At 45.6% G+C, this 18448-nt stretch overlaps 1 long non-coding RNA gene across 2 annotated transcripts in view; it reads left to right on the plus strand.

Moving 5' to 3' along the window:
• The first annotated feature begins 797 nt into the window (after window positions 1-797).
• The window catches only part of LOC114812967, a 32120-nt gene continuing 14469 nt past the window's right edge, over window positions 798-18448 (plus strand). For both annotated transcript variants that reach the window (XR_003760579.2, XR_005660143.1), the window contains exons 1-2: window positions 798-975; window positions 2408-2503. This is a non-coding gene — a long non-coding RNA (uncharacterized LOC114812967). The remainder of the gene's footprint in view (window positions 976-2407; window positions 2504-18448) is intronic.

Genomic DNA, 18448 nt, shown 5'->3' on the forward strand with positions numbered 1-18448 from the left:
CCCATTTTTTCCCTCTGCTCCCTCTACGCCCCTTCACCTCTCCACAGCTGAACTCTCTTTCCCCTCTTCTCCCCTCTTCCCTCTCCTCCTCCCCCTCTCCCATCCACCCCCTCAGCACTGTACTCGCCGCTCGACTGTATATATCTTTACCCACCCTATTTATTTTGTTTATTTTGTTTAATGAGATGTAAATCGCCCTGATTCTATTTAGTTGCCAATTGTCCTTTTCGAGATGTTCTTCCCTTGACTCTATTTATTACCATGTTCTGTCTGCCTGTCTCCCCCGATAGACTGCAAGCCCGGCAGGGACTGTCTCTATCTGTTGCCGACTTGTTCATTCCTAGCGCTTAGTACAGTGCTCTGCACATAGTGAGCGCTCAATAAATACTATTGAATGAATGAAAATGTATTTTGCTAGCTCAGAGATAGCTGCCATTTTTGTAGACTTGGATTTCATCAGCGGAGTCATTTCTCTTTTGGGTACCTCAGTTTCCTCATCTATAAAATGGGGATTCAATCCCTATTTTTCTTCCCCTTTGGACTGTGAACCCTGGGTGTGTTTGGGGGGGGGGGCGGTACAGACTGTGTCCAGCCTGATCATTTTGTCTCTACCACTGGGCTTAGGTCAGTGTATTATTGGCACATAACAACGACCCCAGTTATTACCTAAACCTTGAAATACTAAAAGAAGAAGGAGAAGAAGCTGCTGCCCCTTAAATGGCAACACCTGTGGATCCTGCCTGCCCCTCCCCACCCCACCCTATATAAGTTCACTGATTGGCTGGTCCACTACCTTTAGCGTTGGTTCAATTAATGGCTTTGATTGAGTGCTCCTTGTGAGCTGCAGAGCACTGCTTTAAGCAGTTGGAAAAGTTCAATACAACAGTGAACAGACACATTCCCTATCTGCAACAAGCATGCACTCTACAGCCTCCTCTTTGCTGAACACTTTTAATGATCTGCTGCCCGAGTCAGGTGAGCAAGTGTGTGGGGGGTGGTGTCCGGGGGGAGGGGGGAGGACAAGGGAAAGGGAGAGGGAGAAAGAGGTGCAATGGAGGAGGGTAGGGGGCAAAGAAGGAGGAGGAGGTAAAAGAGGAAGAAGCGTTAGGGAAGAAGGGGGGGCAGGGAGGAGGAGGGGGTTAGATGAGGAACTGAGTCAGGAAGTAGAAGACAAGGGAGGAGAAAGAGGGGGCAGAGAAGGAGGAAGGGTTGGGGGGCAAGAGAGGAGAATGAGGGGCAGAGAAGGAGGAAGGGTTTGGGGGCAAGAGAGGAGAATGAGGGGCAGAGAAGGAGGAAGGGTTGGGGGGGGCAAGGGAGGAGAAAGAGGGGGCAGAGGAGGAGGAAGGGTTGGGGGGGCAAGAGAGAAGAATGAGGGGGCAGAGGAGGAGGAAGAGTTGGAGGGGCAAGGGAGGAGAAAGAGGGGGCAGAGGAGGAGGAAGGGTTGGGGGGGGCAAGGGAGGAGAAAGAGGGGACAGAGGAGGAGGAAGGGTTGGGGGGCAAGGGAGGAGAAAGAGGGGGCAGAGGAGGAGGAAGGGTTGGGGGGGCAAGGGAGGAGAAAGAGGGGGCAGAGGAGGAGGAAGGGTTGGGGGGGGCAAGGGAGGAGAAAGAGGGGGCAGAGGAGGAGGAAGGGTTGGGGGGGGGCAAGGGAGGAGAAAGAGGGGGCAGAGGAGGAGGAAGGGTTGGGGAGGGCAAGGGAGGAGAAAGAGGGGGCAGAGGAGGAGGAAGGGTTGGGGAGGGCAAGGGAGGAGAAAGAGGGGGCAGAGGAGGAGGAAGGGTTGGGGAGGGCAAGGGAGGAGAAAGAGGGGGCAGAGGAGGAGGAAGGGTTGGGGAGGGCAAGGGAGGAGAAAGAGGGGGCAGAGGGAGGAGGGAAGGGTTGGGGAGGGCAAGGGAGGAGAAAGAGGGGGCAGAGGCGGAGGAAGCGGTATGGGGAGGGCAAGGGAGGAGAAAAGAGGGGGGCAGAGGAGGAGGAAGGGTTGGGGAGGGCAAGGGAGGAGAAAGAGGGGGGCAGAGGAGGAGGAAGGGTTGGGGGGGGCAAGGGAGGAGAAAGGGGGCAGAGGAGGAGGAAGGGTTGGGGGGGGCAAGGGAGGAGAAAGAGGGGGCAGAGGAGGAGGAAGGGTTGGGGGGGGCAAGGGAGGAGAAAGGGGGCAGAGGAGAGGAAAGGGTTTGGGGGGCAAGGGAGGAGAAAGAGGGCGAGGAGGAGGAAGGGTGGGGTGGCAAGGAGGAGAAAGAGGGGAGGGGAGGAAGGAGGAGGTGGGAGGAAGGGGGTGAGGAGGGGGGCAAAGGGCAGAAGAGGAGGAAGAGAGGGGAGCAAGGGAACAGCAAATCACACTGCAAACAAAGGGCATTGTTGGGGGTGGAGAAAGCCCAGGGCCTCTGACTCCCAGTCCCTGTGTTTTTTTTCCACTAGGCCACGCTTCTTCTTCCGCACTGCTAAGGACCATAGTCCAAACCTGCTTGCTTTAGTCTTTGTGGAGCACTTCCAGTGAACTGTTCCCTGAATCAGGTGAGCAAATGTTTGTTGGAACTGGGGGAGGGAGAAGAGACAAGGGTGAAGGAGATCTAGTACAGATAGATGCCAACATTGAGACAACTTGCCTCAGTGACTTGTTTTCCACTGGTAATTGTAAATATCTCCTCCAATTTTTAGTACCTTCTAATGCTGTAAGCCATTATTTGCTTTCCATAACTCCAGAAATGGTTTCTTTACTATTTGCTTTTTCCCCCATGCACTTGCTTGACATGTTGCTTTCAATCTGCAATTTAATCAGGTAGATATCAAGTCAATTGATCAATCAGTGGTATTTATTGAGCACTTAGTATGTGCAGAGCACTGTACTAAGCTCTTAGGAGAGTACAATACAACAGAATTAGCAGACACATTCCCTGCTCATAAGGAACTTTCAGTCAAGGATGAGGGTAGGATGGCATCAAACTTGCTATTGCTTAATCTCAAAGTAATTGTTTGGGGCTAAGACCCCATTTTAGGTATTAAGTGGAATCCTATCATCACCACAGCATCTTCTTGCACTTCCCTCTTGTCTCTTATCATTTCTTATACATATGTGTATTTTTCTAGTGACCCTTTGACTTGTAGAAGTCTCTGGTGTGTGTAGGTTGTGGGAATCTTGCAGAAGGAGTTGGTGTGGTTTTTGGTGGTTCTTTTGACACTGCTGAAAGTGAAGGGAGAACTGTAAGACAGAGGAAGTGGGTTTCATAGGGCTGTAGGCCTGGCTTGGCCATGGTCCTCTGGTTAAGGTTGATTAAAAGGTGTAAGATTGATTACCAGCTTGGGAAAGAAGCTCTGTGGGTGAAAAACTTTGGCTGGTGTTTGGAGATGTGCTGAGGCCCTGTCTGCTGCCTTACTCTTGAGCTTGGATTCCGGGGCTTCTACTGGCAGGGGTGGGATAAGGCAGTAGTGCTGAGCCACCTGTGGATTCTCTCATTAATTTCTCCACCTGGATTGTGGGGCCCAAAACCCAGGTGGTGTTCTCAGTCCTCTTCTAGGAATTTCTCTTGTGGTGGTGGTGGGGTTTTTTTGCTTTTTTTGGTAAATCACTGAATTATTTCCTCAGCTCTGCAGCTGATGAAGTGCTTCCCAACTCCATTGGCTCCAGGCCACACCAATCAGGGGTGAACTTTTGCAGTGAATTATTTTTTTCTGGCAAAAACATGCAGGCCATATTTCCCCACTCCACAAGAAACTCCACTGATTTCCCACCCACCTTGGCATTACTGTGAGCCCTTCATTGGGCAGGGATTGTCTCTATCTGTTGTTGATTTGTACTCTCCAAGCATTTAGTACAGTGCTCTGCACATAGTAAGTGCTCAACAAATACTATTGAATGAATGAATCAAACTCCTCCCCATTGGCTTTAAAACATTCAATCACCTTAATAATAATATTAATAATAATAATGCTATTTAAAGTGTTTTACTATGTGCTAAGTGCTGGAGTAGGTACAAGGTATTCAGGCTGTCCCACGTGAGGCATTAATCCCATTTTTCAGATAAGGGAATTGAGACTCAAAGAAGTGACTTGTCACAAGGTTACATAGCATTCAAATGCCAAGAAGGGATTAGAACTCAGTTCCTCGGAGTCGCAAGCCCGGGCTGTTGCCACTAGGTCATGCTGCTTGCCCCCTCCTACCTCACTTGGCTGCTCTCCTACTACATCCCAGTCTGCACATTGAAGGTGCTTTCAATAAGGCTTTGAAAGAGGGAGAGCAAGTGTCTGTTGGATTTGTGGAAGGAGGGGGTTCCAGGCCAGAGGAGGAGGTGGGTGAGGGGTTTGCAGAGAGACAGATAAGATGGAGTTACAGTGGGAAGGTTAGTATTAGAGGAGCAAAGTGTGTGGGCTGGGTTATAACAGGCGAGTAGCGAGTTGTGGTAGGATGCAGCTAGGTGATTGAGGGCTTTAAAGCAGATGGTGAGGAGTTTGTGTTTGATGCGGAGGTGGATGTGCAACTACCGGAGTTGGTTGAGGAGTGGGGAAACATATCCTGAACTTTTTTTTGCAAAAAAATGATCTGGGAGGCAGACTTGAGTAAAGCCGGGAGTGGGGAGAGACCGGAGACTGGGAGGTCAGCAAAGAGGCTGATGGAGTAATTAAGGTGGGATGGGATAAATGATTCTATTAACATGGTAGCAATTGGGATGGAGAGGAAGGGCAGATTTTAGAGAAGTTGTGAAGTTGGAATGGCCAGGATTCAGGGACAGAGTGAATATGTGGGTTGAATGAGAGAGGAGTCGAGGATAATACCAAGGTTATGGGATTGTGAGACAGGAAGGATGGTCCTGTTGTCTACAGTGATGGCAGAGTCAGGGAGAGGACAGGGTTTGGGGGGGAAGATGAGGAGTTTTATTGTGGACAATGTTGAGCTTGAGATGATGGAAGGACATCCAAGTAGAGATGCCTTGAAGGCTAGAGGAAATGAGACAAGCAGAGAGGGAGGGAGAGAGATGGGGACTGGAGATGTAGATTTGGGTGTCATCAGCATAGAGATGGTAGTTGAAGCCATGGGAGCGAATGAGTTCTCCAAGGGAGTGGGTGTAGATGGAGAAACGAAGGGACCTAGAACAGAAGCTTGAGAGATCCCAAAGGTTAGGGGGTGGGAGGCAGAGGAGGAGCCCGTGAAAGAGCCTGAGAATTTAATCCCCACTTTAACAGATAAGGGAACTGAGGTACAGAGAAAGCAAGTGGTTTATCCCAGGTCACACAGCTGACAAGTGGTGGAGTGGGAGAGTACATATCTGTAATTCGTTTCATTGTCTGTCTCCTTGCTTCTGCCCCCCCTGGACTGAGTTGTGCGGGCAGGGAATGTGTCTATTGTTGAAGCAGCAGCATGGCTCAGTGCAAACAGCCCGGACTAGCGAGTCGGAGATGATGGGTTTGAATCCGGCTCTGCCGCTTGCAGCTAGTGACTGTGGGCAATTCACGTCACTTCTCTTGCTTCAGTTTACTTCATCTGCAAAATGGGGATGAAGACTGTGAGCCTCATGTGGGACACCTGATTACCCTGTATCTACCCCCAGTGCTTAGAACAGTACTCTGCACATAGTAAGTGTTTAACAAATACGCAACATTATTATTTCTCCCAAGCACTTAGTACAGTGTTGGGCACACCAGTAAGTACTCACTAATACAACTGAATGAACCCAGGTCCTTTGACTCCCATTCCTGTGCTTTTCCCACTTGGCCAAATTGCTACCCCCTGGGTTCTGCAGTACTTGCTGTGTGACCTTGGCAAGTCACTAACTTGTTTGTGCTTTAGTTTCCTCAAGTGTAAAATTAGGGATTCAATACCTGTTCTCCCTCTTACTTGACTGTGAGCCCCATGTTGGACAGGGAGTGGGTCTGCTTTGATGAACATGTATCTAGCCCAGTGCTTAAAATAGTGCTTTACCCATAGTAAGTGCTTAACAAATGCCATAAAAATAGTAGTAGTAGTAATAATCTGTTCCTCTTTCCAATGTGGAAATGGAAGACAGAGTTGCCAGAAGTTGATAGAGTGATACAGAAGGGATTTGGCTTGTGATGAGTATTGTATGATGCTGTATTAGTGGCAAGGATAATAATGCTAATAATGAATATTAGCACTGGGATGGAGGAATGATCAGGTCTCACATGGGGCTCACAGTGTAAGTATGAGAGACAGGTATCTTATCCCCATTATGCAGGTGAGGAAATGGAGGCCCAGAGAGGTGAAATGATTTGCCCAAGGTCACACAGTAGACAAGTAGTGTAGCAGGGATTAGAACCCACCTCCTCTGACACCCAGTCCCGTTTCTATCCACTAGGCAACCCTGCTTCCTGAAGAGACTTGGAAAGTGTAATCCTATATCATTATTTGGGGAATCAAATCACTCAATTGTTATTTACACAACACTTACTGTGTGCAGAGAATTGTACTAAGGCCCTAGGTAGGAGTACAGTACAGTCGTTAATTGATACTTTCCCTTCCTATAAGCAACTTAGAGTCTAGAGGGAGTGTCAAATAAAGAAATCCTGAGACCTCTCCTTCAGGTTTTTCTATGTTTCTACCTTCCTGGGTAGATTACTGTGGGATTTTTACTATTTAATATATACTACTACTATTATTACTGTGGGATAGCAGCCATTATTGGGCTGCACAGTTGTGCTGAGCAATTGAAGTTCAGAATGAAGGCATCACCCATTTCCTGCCCCCAGGGAGCTTGCATTTTAGTCAGTTAAGAAAAGAAACATGGTAGGGAGGTAAAAGTAAGCTCGTTGTGGGTAGGGAATTTTTTTTTTTTTTTTGCATTGTACTCTGGCAAACACTAAGGCACTCAAAAACAAAATGTGCTTGATTTGGCCCTAGTCATGGAGCCAGAACACTGCATTGGATGGTTCACTTATTTTTGGCAGATGAGGCAAGTGTAAAAGTTATTGTCATGGTATTTGTTGAGCACTTCTTTGTGCAGGCACTGTTTTAAGCACTGGAGTAGATGGAAAGTAATCAGGTTTGACACAGTCCATGTCCCACATGCGGCTTCAGAGACTACATCCCCATTTTACAGATGAAGGAACTGAGGCTCAGAGAAGTGAAATGATTTGCCCAAAGTCACACAGACAACATTACAGGGCCAGGATTAAAACCCAGGTTCTTCTGTCTCCAGGCCGGTGCTCTCATCCAATAGACCACACTGCTCCTCTAAAGTATTCAATTTTGAAGGGGAGTACCTTTATTTTCTTACCTCTCCTCATCCCTTTGGCTCTCCTGTGAAAAGAAATCATCTTGTTTTACGCAAAGCCAAACTGGTTAGGAAAGAATCTCTGGGTGAGAGATTGTCATCTATTCACCATAGTATTTGGGAGTAGTCTCCTGATTGGTTGAACATGGATTTCAGCGTTTTTCCCAGGCTGAAGAGGACTCCCTTTTTAACAAAAAAGGAGAAAAATTTTAAAAAGAAAGTAATCAATGCAACAGCAGTGGCCTTGCTCCCCGAACTGATGTTGCTAATCAATCTGTCACATGGGTATAGGTGGTTTATGAGGTAAAATGCTGAGGAGTTAAACTTTGCTGTGGAGAATCAGAGTAGGGTACCTCAGTCACACTTCAGTTACTTGTTCTGACCAGATTTTTGCGGCCTAGAGGCTTGGACAAGAATAAGGAGTAGTAGAATTTTTTTTTAACGAATTCTGTGGTCTTGTACTTTGTGAATTGCTGAGTACAGTGCTCTACACGCAGTAAATGTTCACTAAATATCATTGGAAGATTGATAGGATAAACCAGCTTAATGTCCTTCCTTTGAAGCTCCCCACTTTTTTTTTTCGGTACTTAAGGCACTGCATTCATTCATGACTTAATGAGCGCTTACTGTGTACAGAACACTGAAACTGAGCACTTGGGAGAGAACAATACAACAATGCACAGACACATTCCCTGCTCACAGTGAGCTTAGAGTTGAGGGGAGACAGACTTAATATAGAAATCAATTACAAATATGTCCATGAGTGCAGTGGGGCTGGGAAGGGGGGAAGAACAAAGGGAGCAAGTTGGGGTGACCACAGAAGGGAACAGGAGAAGAAGAGGGGGGGCTCAGTAGGGAAGGCTTCATGGAGATGTGCCTTCATTAAGACTTTTAAGTGGGGTGATAGTAATTTTCTGCAAAATTTGAGGAGGGAGGCGTGTTCCAGGCCAAAGGGTGGAGGTGGGTGAGGGTTCGGCAGCAGAAATAGGTGAGATGGAGGCACAGGGAAAAGGTTAGCATTAGAGGAGCAAAGAGTGAGGGCTGGGTCATAATTAGGAGAGTAGTTAAGTGAGATAGGAGGGGGCAAGGTGGATGGAGTGCTTTAAAGTCAATGACAAGGTGTTATATTTGAGGGTGGATGGACAACCACTGGGGTTTTTTGAGGAGCAAGGAGACATGTTATGAGAGTTGGTTTAGTAGAAAAAGGATCTGGGCAGCGAAGTGAAGTATGGATTGGAATGGAGAGAGGCAGTAGGCTGAGAGGTCAGCATGGAGACTGATGTAGTAAAGCAGGCGGTTTAGGATGAGTGACTGTATTAATATGGTAGCAGTTTGGATGGAGAGGACAGGGTGGATTTTAGTTTTGTCATGAAGGGAGGACCGACAGAATTTAGTGATGGATTGAAGGAGAGAAAGGAATCAAAGACAGGCCAAGACTAGGGCCTTGTGAGGCAGTAAGGATGATGGTGCCATCTTCAGTGATGGGAAAGTCAGGGGGAGGTCAAGGTTTGGGTGAGAAGATGAGGAGTTTTGTTGTGGACATAGTAAGCTTGAGGTGACAGGAGGACATCCAAGTAGAGATACCTTGAAGGCTAGCGGAAATGCGAGAATGCAGACAGGGAGAGAGATCAGGGCTGGAGAGAGAGATTTGGTGATCATCTGCTTGTTTGAAAGCAATGGGGAAGAAGCCATTGGAGAGTGAACAGTTAGAGACGGCTGTTAGGGAGGGGGCAAGTATTTAGATAAGGTACAAAGGAATGGGGTCCGATGCAAACTGTACTACACAGTGCAATAGAAGCTAATCAAGTTGCACACAATTCATGTACCACGTGGGGCTCCCAATTTTAATCCCCGTCTTGCAGATATGATAACAGAGGCCCAGAGAAAGGAAGTGACATGACACCCCTAAGGTCACATAGAGAAGTAGAGGAGTCAAGATTAGACTTCCAGGCCAGTGCTCTATCCACTAGGCCAGTCGGCTTCTCATTTCTCCAAAGACTCGGATGTGGGCCGCGAATATGTCCACCAGCTCTTTTATATTGTACTCTTCCTCACACTCCTAATATAATCTCTACATAGTAAGCACTCAAATATGATGGATTGACTTAGCTTGGCCCTAAAGGAACAGCTGGATTTTTTTTTTAAGGGGACTGCCAATCAATCAATGAAGGATATCTATTGAGCCCTTATTGTTGGCACTGTACTGAGCCAGAATTGGAAAAGAATCATACAACATAGTTGGCAGAGAGAAATGCCAAAATAGTAGACTGCAAGCTAGTTGTGGGCAGGGTATGTGTTGGTTATATTGGACTTTTCCAAGTGCTTAGTGCAGTGCCCTGCAAACAGTAAGCACTCAGACAGTAATGAATGCAAGACTAGATGGTGATATAGACTGTTTTGCTTCCCACCATGATGATGGCTCTGGAGAAAGTTGACTTGTGTGTTGCGGGACCCTGAAAAATCCATTTTCAGGGAACTTTTCCCAAATCATGTGGATTATTTCAACAGCCACCTGGGAAATGAATGGCATTAAATGAGTGCTTACTATGAGCCAAGCACTGTACTAAGCACTTGGGAGAGAAAATATGACGTTCCCTGCCCACACTGAATTTATAGTTTAGAGGGGAAACAAATATCCAAATTAGTGAAGGATCTACCATGTGTTATCCATAGGCCTTCCAACTAAAGGCTCATATTCTCTTATCTCACTTCCTCCTGCAACCCCCTTGCACTTGGATTTGCACCCTTTACCCCAACTTCAGCCTCACAGCCCTTAGGTCCATATCCATAATTTTTTTTATAATAATGTCTGTCTCTCCCTCTGAATTGTAAACTGTTTGCGGGCAGGGATTATTTGGAATAAGTCTGTTATATTACACTGTCCCAAGTGTTCAGTGCAGTGCTCTGCACACAGTAAGTGCTCAGTAAGTATGATAGGGGCTGGGGTAGGCACAAGGTTATTGGATCAGACCAAGTCTCCATCCAAGAGTGGTTTCACGGTTTGTCTTCTCCCTGTTTTACAGTTGATAACAGAAGGCCCAGAGTGTGCAAGTGTCTTGTCCAGGGGCACACAGCAGGTTGGGATGTGTTACTACTAAAACCAGCTTTCTTCTGATGTCTGGTCTCGTGGTCTTTCCATTAGGCCAATTCACCTCCCCTACTGAATCATTTTGCTAAAGAAAAGGGTTTTGTTTTTTTAAAAAAAAGTTATACATCGCCCTCTCGTAATTTCACAAACTGTGCCCATGCTAATTGCTAGCAATCAAGAAGAAAATGGGAGAGGGGGAGAAATGGAATGGAGTTTACTTTTGTTTGATATGTTTCTCAAAAAGGGATTTAAAAAAGAATGTAGTTCACCTGCCTTCCATAAAAGGCTAATGGATGGTGTCATTAAAATGCACCAACCTCAAACTTTCTTGTAATAAAGATGAGAGCTTTAATATATGCTTCAGTGTATTAATTTACTTGTAATTACTGTAATCACCAAGATTTCCACACGGTTGAGTTCAAAAGCAGATAATACAAGTCGGCTCCTTGGTATCTCATGTGGTCCTGACTAATTTCTTCTGATGAAGCTTGTCTTAAAGGAGCAGGAGCCCTCTTAGAAACTTGGGGGATTATCTTCTAAAATCCGGCCTAGTAATGTTTTCTTGTATGCAAACTATGCTAAATTGCTTAAGAAGAAAATCATTCTTAACCTTATTTTAAAGGAATAGTGCCATAAACTCTCTTTGCTGATTTGCCTTATTATTGTGATTGGACAGTATGGCCTAATGGAAAGAGCCCGAGCCTGGGGGTCAGGGGTCCTGGGTTCTAATCCCACCTCGTCAACTCATCTTCCAGTCTCTTCACTGCTCTGTGCCTCTGTTATCTCATCTGTAAAAGGGGGAATAATAATAATGTTGGTATTTGTTAAGCGCTTACTATGTGCAGAGCACTGTTCTAAGCGCTGGGGTAGATACAGGGTAATCAGGTTGTCCCACGGGAGGCTCACAGTCTTAATCCCCATTTTACAGATGAGGTAGCTATGGCACAGAGAAGTGAAGTGACTTGCCCACAGTCACACAGCTGACAAGTGGCAGAGCCAGGTTTCGAACCCATGACCTCTGACTCCCAAGCCCGTGCTCTTCCCACTGAGCCACGCTGCTTCTCTAATAAGGGGAATAAGACGATGAGACCCACATGGGGGCATGGACTGCGTCCAACCTGATTGGCTGGTTAATAAAGGTTTAGTTCAGTGCCTGGCACATAAAAAGCACTTAAATTCCATTTTTTAAAAATTTCCATGGAACATTTGTTGGAAGGGGTGGGTTGGAATCCTTTTCCAGGAAGGAGTCTTGATTGGATTGCAAAGAATGAAAAGTCCTCAGGTGGTATCTTGCCAAAATAAATATAAAGTTCCTCTTTGACAGTTATTCTTAGTTCCTACCATGAATACCAACCATTTGTCTCAAAGGTGCTGACTCTGAGGAATAAAAAGTCTTTGGCAAGCATTCTCCTACATGTCCACTTCTGACACTGCATAGGTACTAATTCAATTCTCAGGCACGAGGTGGAGATGCGAGGGAAACGACAAGACCTTTAAGTTTCATGTTTTTCCCTCAAAGCTTTTATTCCTGCCCAGAGCAGTGTGGTCAAGTGGAAAGAGCATGGGTCTGAGAGTCGGAGGAAGTGGGTTCTCATCCAGGCTCCTCTAGACGGTAATAATGTTGGTATTTAAGCGCTTACTATGTGCAGAGCACTGTTCTAAGCGCTGGGGGTAGATACAGGGTAATCAGGTTGTACCCCGTGGGGCTCACCGTGAATCCCCATTTTACAGATGAGGTAACTGAGGCACAGAGAAGTTAAGCGACTTGCCCACAGTCACACAGCTTGCCACCAGTGGCAGAGCAGGGATTCGAACCCATAACCTCTGACTCCCAAGCCCGTGCTCTTTCCACTGAGCCACGCTGCTTCTCAACGGTAAACTCATTGTGGGCAGGGAATATGTCTGTTTATATTTTACTCTCCAAGCACCTAGCACAATGCTCTGTATACAGTAAGTACTCAAATATGACTGACTCTGCCAATTGCTTGATATATGACCTTGAGCAAGTCACTTAAGGTCTCTGGGCCTCAGTTTCCTTATCTGTAAAATGGGGATTAAATTCTTGTCCTCCTTCTTACTTAGACTGTGAGGTCCATGTGGGATAGGGACTGTTTCCCACCTGATTAACTGCTCTCCACCCCAGTGCTTAGAACTGTCCTTGAAACATAGTAAGCGCTTAAGAAATGCTACCATTATTGTCTTACCTTGTGACTAAAACTACATTTTACATGTGAAAATTTGACCCTTTCATGAGTCAATATGACCTCAAATATGTTTTGTGCTGGCTCACTCTGTTTTCAAACTAGGCCCCTAAAGGTAATGTTGAGGACTTGCTTGTCACACAGCAAGCTGTGAATATCATGGTGATAAAATGAAAAAACACAACTAACTTGCCACTTGATGAGATGGCTTTAGGCTCATCAACTGCAAACTATATTTGGGAGAGAGCTTCTCTAAGCTCCACCAAAAAAATTAGACAAAAGGATGGAAATGTTTTTTTAAGAGGAAATGATGAAGTAGCAAGATGGAGGGGAAAGCATGGGACTGGCAGTCAGGTCAGCCGGTTTCTAATGCAGGCTTAGCTACTGGTTTGTTTTATTTTTCAAGTTGCCACAGCGGGGGGGAAAGAACAGGTTTTTGTCATGTGTTTCGGAAGTTTTAATAATAGGCCAGAATCAAGCCAATACGCAGAATCCACCAGACCAACAATGCCCACACTCTATGGTCTTTGTCGTTGGCTCGTTTCTTTCCCCAGGGAGAGTGTACATTCGGGATCCTCATGGTACAGGAATGGGAAATGATGTTTTCACTCTTGGGGTTCACAGTGTCCCCCAAGAACCGCCATGTCTGTAGGGGTGAATGAGTGAGGGGAGGCCAACTCTGCCCATCTTGGGACAACCTGCTTATTGAAACAGGTGGCTCAATCAACAGATGTTACTTTTTTTATGTTATCGGTTAAGCGCTTACTATGTGCCAAGCACCGTACTAAGATCTAGGGTAGATAGAAACTAATCAGGGAGGACACAGTTCATGTCCCTCATGGAACTCATAGCCCTATTGCTCATTTTACAGGAGAGGTAACTGAGGCACAGGGAAGTGACTTCACTTCCCAGTTCATGCAGCGGACACAGGCTGAGTGAGGATTAGAACCCAGATCTAATTGACGACTGATTATGTGCAGAACACTGTGTTAAGCCCGCTGGAGAGTACCGTACAACAGGCTGGGGAGATGGGATGGTGCTTAGGAGAAGCAGTGTGGCTTAGTGGAAAGAGCACGGGCTTGGTAGTCAGAGGTCATGAATTCTAATCCCAAATCCACCATTTATCTGCTGTGTGACCTTGGGCAAGTCACTTGACTTCTTGGTACCTCAGTTCCCTCATCTGTAAAATGGGGATTAAGTATTTGAGCCTCCCTTGGGACAATCTGATTACCTTGCATCTACCCTTGCGTTTAGAACAGTGCTTGGCACATAGTAAGCGTTTAACGGATACTATCATTATAAGGACCTTCCAGGCTAGAAGGGAGCTTAGAGTCTAGAAAGATGACGGCTCAGTTTTTGGAATATTCCTTTGTTCGTTTATAGAGAAATATTTCCCTGGACCCAAGCTGGGTGTCCAACATCGTGCTGGGCACATGGAGAAGCGATGATGGATTGTCCTCCCGATGGGGGTGCAGCTCCGAGCAAATGACACACTGTATACGTGCGGTGGGAGCAGATGGGAAAACAAAATTATACACAGTGACGCCAAAAGGGAGATGTAAACAACTGGATAGATGGGGAAAAAATTTATCTCTACATCGGAGAGGAGGGTGTCTGAAATGATGGGACATGTGGAGGTGCTAATTAGTTGCCATTATATTGATTAGCTGCTACTCTAGTGCAACTGAGAGAGGCAGTATCAATCTTTCACCAATGGTTCCCACAGTGATTGGAGCGGGTTTTTAGTGAGTTTTAAGTGGCATGTTTCACTCTGATCCATGAAATGGGCCTATAATGTTTCAGCTGATGAAATAATTGATGAGACCTAAATAAATAGCCTTATTTTGTAATTGGGTGCCAAGCCCTGGTTGGTAAATGAGAACTGATTCCTTTAGCACACAGACTGGACATAATAATAAGAATAATAATAATAATTATTTAAGTGCTTACTATGTGCCAAGCAATGGTCTAATTGCTGGGGTAGATATGAAGTGATCAGATCAGACACAGTCCCTATTGTATCTCAGTCTTAATCCCCATTTTAGAGATGAGGTAACTGAGGTACAGATAATTAATTATGGTATTTGATAATTACAGTATATTTTTAAACACTTCTTGTGTGCCAAGCTCTGTTACTAACTGAGGTAGATAGAAGGTAATTAGAGGGAAGCAGGGTGGTTCAGTGGAAAGAGCCCGGGCTTGGGAGTCAGAGGTTATGGGCTCGAATCCTGGCTCTGCCACTTGTCAGCTGGGTGACTGTGGGCAAGTCACTTAACTTGTCTGTGCCTCAGTTACTTCATCTGCAAAATGGGGATTAAGTGTGAGCCTCGTGTGGGACAACCTTATTACCCTGTATCTACCCCAGTGCTTAGAACAGTGCCCTGCACATAGTAAGCGTTTAACAAATACCAACATTATTATTATTATTGTCTCATGAGGGCTCACAGTCTTAATACCCATTCTACAGATGAGGTAAAGGAGAGGTGGAGAAGTTGGGTGGCTTGTCCAAGGTCACACAGCACACAAGTGTTCTTCCCCTTGATGCTGTTTATTGCCATCGTTCTTGTCTGTCCGTCTCCCCCGATTAGACCGTAAGCCCGTCAAACGGCAGGGACTGTCTCTATCTGTTGCTGACTTGTTCATCCCAAGCGCTTAGTACAGTGCTCTGCACATAGCGCTCAATAAATACTATTGAATGAATGAATGAACACAAGTGACGGAGTGGGGATTTGAACTCGTCCTCTGACTCCCAAGCCCGTGGTCTTTCCACCAAGCCATGCTGCATCATGATGTGTGATTCCATGTCAATGCCCAGAGACCAAACCCTTGAAACCAAAGGTTCTGGTGGGGAAAAAATGCAAGGATCCTGTATGGGTGGATGGTCCCTGTCACGACTTAATGGAGGAATGAAGCTTTGTTCTCTATTTGCTAAACTCTGAGTTTTGTTTAACAAATTTGGAACCGTGATTTGATAAATCTTAAAATCATTACTATTTTATGACAGCTTACCGAGAAGAGATCACTGTACTAAGTACTTGAGAGAGTGCAATAAAGTACAGTCTAGTGCTCGAGATGGAGGCTAAAATAAATTAGAAGTAAGGGGAAGCAATAGAGTAAGAAAATTCATTCAGTCATTTTGAGCGCTTACTGTGTGCAGGGCACTGTACTAAGTGCTAAGGAGAGGACAATACGAGAATAAACAGACATATTCCCTCCCCTCCTACAAGCTTACAGTCTAAAGGATGTGCTGCTCCAGAGGGGGTGTAAATAACCCAGTCCTTAAGTGACTTGGCAGGATGAATGGCAGATGTAAAATGCGAGGATAAATCAGGGAAAGCCTCTTGGAGGAGTTGGGATTACAGAAGAATTCTGGACGGATGACTGACGTAAAGCCCACCCTGCATAGTGTATCTGCTATGCAGTGTTAGGTTAAGGCTGAAAAGGGATCTGATGGAGCAGTATGGCCTTGTGGAAAGAGCCAGGGCCTGGAAGTCAGAGGACCTGGGTTCTAACTCCTGCTCTGCAATATTCAATAGTATTTATTGAGCACTTACTATGTGCAGAGCACTGTACTAAGCTCAATATGCCTACTGGGTGACCTTGGGTAAGTCACTTTACTACTTTGTGCTTCAGTTCCCTCATGTGCTAAAAGGGGATTCTTGTGAGATTCATATGGGATATGATTATTTTGTCGCTATCCCGGTGCTTAGCACATAAGAGCTTCACAAATACCACAGTTATTGTTACTTATCATCATTATTATTGTTATTTAGACAGCTCCTTGAGACACAGATTGTCTACCCCAATACTTACAAAACTCTGTGACAAATAGTGCTTAAATACCATAATTGTCAGTAATAAAAATAATTACGGTATTTCTTAAGCACTTACTATGTGCCAAGCACTGGGGTTGATTAGTTTATCAGGTTGCCCCACGTGAGGCCAACAGACTTCATCCCCATTTTACAGATGAGGTGGTAATAATAATAATAATAATAATCATGGTATTCAAGTGCTTACTATGTGCCCAGTACTGTTAGAAGAGGTGGAGCAGACACAAGGTAATCAGGTTGTCTCACGTGGGGCTTAATCCCCATTTTTCAGTTGAGGTAACTGCGGCACAGAGAAGTGAAGTGGCTTGCCCAAGGTCACACAGCTGTGAAATGGTGGAGTTGTGTTTAGAACCCCCATCCTCTGACTCCCAAGCCCCGCTCTTTCTATTAAACCACACAGCTTCAATAACTATTACGGTAAGGTGACCTTTTTCTCTTGTCTGTATGGTCATATTGCCTTTTGCTAAAAACCATCCCTAATAATAGTAATAGCAGTAATAATGTTTGAGTGATCATGTGTAATAAGCACTGTACTAAGTGCCTGGGAAGACAAAAGATATTCAGGCCAGGCATAATCCCTGAGGAAGCAGGAGAGAGCAGGTAACAAAGAATCAGTGATGTTTAGTGAGAGCTGTGTGTAGAGTAGTATATGAGACAGCTTGGGAAAGTGGGAAAGGACACTGTAACAGAGTTGATAGACAAGATATCTCCCTAAAAGGAACCTATAAGTGAAGTTAGGTGACTTGTCCAAGATCACAAAGGAAGTAGGTGATGAAGTGGGGATTTAGAACCCATGTCTTCTGACTCCCAGGCCCAAGCTGTTTCCACTAGCGCAAAGAGATTTTCCTCCCTAGCAGAAGATGGATTGTTGGAATAGGGTCTCTTTCTTCCAGATCATTTGGGGAAATGTTCATTAAATTGGCCCTACCACCATCGAGGGATCCCAATTATTTACACAGAGGCAAAGTGGCCTAATGGATAGAGCAGGAGCTTGGAGGGTCGGGGAGAAAAATATTGGTAAAAATGGCTCTAAACAATCTAAGGAGAAGTTAAGATTCTAATTTGGACATAACCTCTCTGCCGAAGGGCCACAAACCGGCACTGACTATTGACTACGGCTCGGGACAGAGACCTGTGGCCTGACCGTCCAACGGAACTTTCATTCATTCATTCAGTAGTATTTATTGAGCTCTTACTATGTGCAGAGCACTGTACTAAGCGCTTGGAATGAACAAGTCGGCAACAGATACAGTCCCTGCATTTGACGGGCTTATGGTTTAATCGGGGGAGACGAACAGACGAGAACGATGGCGATAAATAGAGTCGAGGGGAAGAACATCTTGTAAAAACAATGGCAACTAAATAGAATCAAGAACAGCCTACCGTCCATCTAGACGTCCTCCAGGACTTGAACATTTCATCCTCCATCTCCTGTGGCCCAAAGGCTGCTACTGGTTCACTTGCTTCACTTTCTCCTTTGGTCTGCAGCCGGTCCTGAATCCACAAGTGGAAAACACAGGTCAGGTGAGTCTGCCTAACCCCCAGGAGACAACCATCCAGATTTTTACATATCAACAGCTGCTTACCTGCACGGTCACCCAGCCCAGGCTTTATTTAGGTTTATTTGTAATCTCTTTTCTCTTGATTCTCTACGACCCAAGGACGGGCATACAATTCTAATATTCATTTAGGAAACAATGGGATTAAGCAATTATTGCTGTTGTTAATCTCACCTGTGACCCTTAAACTTTCCTAACCTCATTAGGACACCTCAATTCCTGCCTTCCAGTCAGCCTGCATCTCCCCACACCCCCAATCCCTGTCATCTTGTCCCCGTGTTTAAAACAGTGCTTGGCACATAGTAAGTGCTTAAATATCATCATCATCATCATCACCACCTCTGAAATCCCTCTATCTGACCAAAACCTCCTCCCCCATCTTCTATCCCACATAAGGCCTCCCCACCAATCTGTCCTGTTCCCCCACAGAAACCTCCAATCATTGGACCCCAACCAATTTTCTCAAGACATTTAACCCCTATGTCTAAACTATCTTCCTTCCATGACTAAATGGATGCCCTCAACACCACCACCTCTCCTCAACTCAGCTCACTC

This window comes from Ornithorhynchus anatinus, chromosome 6 (assembly GCF_004115215.2).
Source record: "Ornithorhynchus anatinus isolate Pmale09 chromosome 6, mOrnAna1.pri.v4, whole genome shotgun sequence".
Classification (NCBI taxonomy): Eukaryota; Metazoa; Chordata; class Mammalia; order Monotremata; family Ornithorhynchidae; genus Ornithorhynchus; species Ornithorhynchus anatinus.